Source organism: Giraffa tippelskirchi, chromosome 4 (assembly GCF_054371585.1).
Source record: "Giraffa tippelskirchi isolate mGirTip1 chromosome 4, T2T-mGirTip1v1.2.pri, whole genome shotgun sequence".
Taxonomy (NCBI): Eukaryota; Metazoa; Chordata; class Mammalia; order Artiodactyla; family Giraffidae; genus Giraffa; species Giraffa tippelskirchi.
Genome location: NC_137278.1, coordinates 93,951,292 through 93,954,501, shown reverse-complemented (window position 1 = coordinate 93,954,501; position 3,210 = coordinate 93,951,292).

Sequence of the window (3,210 nt, the reverse complement as noted above, 5' to 3'; positions counted from 1 at the left end):
TTTCCTTTCTTTTGCATTATTTCTTTCTGGAACCATGTCTTACTTGCACCACAGGGGAACTTCAATTTGATTGTCAGTCTGATAAACTGTATCATCAGAAACGTTAGCTTTCCTCCCTTCTCCATTTGCTTAAGAGCTTTGGAACTCAAAGATAAAAAGTGGTAAATGGAATGAAGTGACCTGTCAAGGGTAGATCCAGCATCTGTGAATGATTTCAAAGAATCCCCCAGCTTCAAGACTTTCCAGCCTGAGCCCTTTTTATTTGGCTTTCCTCTCCTCTTCTCTTTTCAAACTGAAGTGCTTTGTGCATCATGGGATCTTGGAAGCTTGTTTCTTGAAAAGAAACCGTTTTCCCCCAGCCTGAGAAGCCTCAGACAAGATTTGGAAATATGTGGTGAAGTGCTGAGCATTATAGGAGCAGTGTAAAGCCTCACCTTCATTATCATACAGTGTATTTCACAGAATGTTCAAGAAAGACAAGCAACTTCCAAAAGATTTGGCTGATACATACACTGGGTAGCAGTGACCTGTGGTTTTAGGATTAGAGAAATAAAAATATTTTGGAATGTGACTTGGTTAGGAGACACCACTCTGTGTAGCTGTTAATCAGAAAGGAGAAATCCAGTCCCCGCCCTGTGAATGATTAAAGGGTGTTAACCTCTCAGGTCACTCATGATAGAAAGCTACCCCTAGTGGAAAAAAACGGTAAAACTGCTAGTGAAATGGGCAGGGCATAACCTTTAAAAGGGTGACACACCATGAGATCATGACATAAATTGATTAGAACCAAATATGTCCAATATGGCAGACAAGTCAACTTCCACTAGACCTTGAGCCTCAGTTTAGCTCATTGTAACACATCAGCAAGCTAAAAGACATACCCACAGATGCCATGACAGTTCCAAGTTGGTTAGTTAGTGTTAGTGTTAGTCATTCAGTTGTGTCCAACTCTTTGCAACCGCATGGACTGTACCCCACCAGGCTCCTCTGTCCATGGAATTCTCCAGGCAAGAATACTGGAGTAGGTTGCCATTCCCTTCCCCAAGGGATCTTCCCAACTCAAGGATCAAACCTAGATCTCCAACATTGCAGATGGATTCTTTACCATCTGAGCCACCAGGAAAGTAGTTCCAAAGCCGACTATAAAGTTCATAAAGTGGGTGGTGGCCCAGTTCCTGGAAATCTCCATCCTTTCCCAAAAACAGTGAGAATACTTCTCGCACTCATAAGCCTATGAGATAATAACCACCCCTATAAAAACTGACAACCGCACACGATGGGGCTGCTCTCACCTTCTCAGGTGGCCCACACTGACTGCGGAGTGTGTTTCTCTCTAAGTAAATCTGCTTCTTACCTTTGACTTTGTCTCTCACTGAATTCTTTCTGTGATAAGACATGAAGACCCTAAGCTTCATTAAGTCCTGAGGTTGGGTATGTGCTCTCAGTTAAAGATTGTTGGTTCAAGTCCAGTCCAGGTTACACGGTTTCACTAGTATTTGTGGGAGAGAAGCTCACTGCTGCTCTCATGGCTGGAGGAGGGCATGGCAACCCACTCCAGTATTCTTGCCTGGGAAATCTCATGGACAGAGGAGCCTGGTGGGCTACAGTCCATGGGGTTGCAAAGAGTCAGACACAACTGAGCACACACATCTAAGAGTTTATGTCTTCTGCAGAGTATTTGATTTTTAATCTGTCCCCCATTCATTGTTATAGTTGTATAGGTGTCTTATTACTGTTGCTAATTTCATATGTCTGAAACTTTACTGATTATTTTTAATGCCATGATCCTCAGACGTCATAAACAACAACCTCTTGACATCCATTCATACAAATGACCTTTTTTATCCTACAGACCCAGGATTCGAAATTTGAAAGTGCTGGATTGCTGGCATTAAGCCCTGGTGGTATGTGAATGATTGGGTCTTGAAGCCCTCAGGTTTAGAGCATTCTGTGTATAGAGGTAGACAAGTTCAGGATCCCAGCTCTGATAAGGAGGCTTTTGTGAGCCACCCTGGGATGAAAGCTATTGTTTACAACCCTTGAGCTTGGGAAAAATGCATTCTCAGTTTCAACCAACTGACTAACCTTTTCTAAACAGGAGCTCATCTGCATACATTTTCCATACAGTCATGTTAAAAGAAGAGTGATAAAGGTACTTCCCTGGTGGTCCAGTGGCTAAGACTCCATGCTCTCAATACAGAGGGCATCCCTGGTCGAGGAACTAGATCCCAACCATGCTGCAACTAAGACTCAGTGCAAATTCTAAATATTCTAAAAAAAAATGAAAGTGTTAGTCGCTCAACTGTGTCTGACTGTTTGTGACCCCGTGGACGGTAGCCCTGTAGGACAGGCTTCTCTGTCCATGGGATTTCCAAGGCAAGAATACTTGAGTGGGTTGCCATTTCCTTCTCCAAGGAATCTTCCTGACCCAGGGATCAAACCCAGGTCTCCTGTATTGCAGGTGGATTCTTTACCATCTGAGCCATTGGGAAAGCTCTAAAAAAAGAGTGGTGAAGAATTTCGAACACAGAACTACGGTTCTTTGGATATGCTTCTTTTTTTTTTTTAAAAGACTTAAAAAAATTATTATTTTAATTTTGTCTGTGCTGGGTCTTCATCGCTGCGCTTGGGCTTTCTCTAGTTGTGGTGAGCAGGGGCTACTCTCTACTTGCAGTGCCCGAACTTCTCATTGCAGTGGCTTCTCTTATTGCAGAGCACAGGCTCTAGGCGTGCGAGCTTTAGCAGTTGCAGAGCGTGGGCTCAGTAGTTGTGGCACACGAGCTTAGTTGCCCTGCAGCATGTGGAATCTTCCCAGACCAGGGATGGAACCTGTGTCCCCTGAATTGGCAGGCAGATTCTTATCCACTGGACTACCAGGGAAGTCCCTTGGGATAGGCCTCTTATGAAAGTTTCCACCGTGACTTATGACAGATATGATGTGCCCAACTCACACGGTACTTGTAAGGAAAGGCCAGGCATGGTTTTTGCTATGGGTTTTTCTCCATAGGCTACATACCTACATTTTCTTATGTATTGTATGTATAAAGGTGAATGTATGTGCCAAGTAGAGAAAACTTAAGAAAAATGGAGAATGTGGACATATTTAGTGTTTCCGTGCCCCCGTTTCCCTACGCCCAGCATGGAAGAGTGATAGTGATAGACACAGTGGCCACATTTTTCACTGGACTTCACCTGCCTTCGTCGTTTATG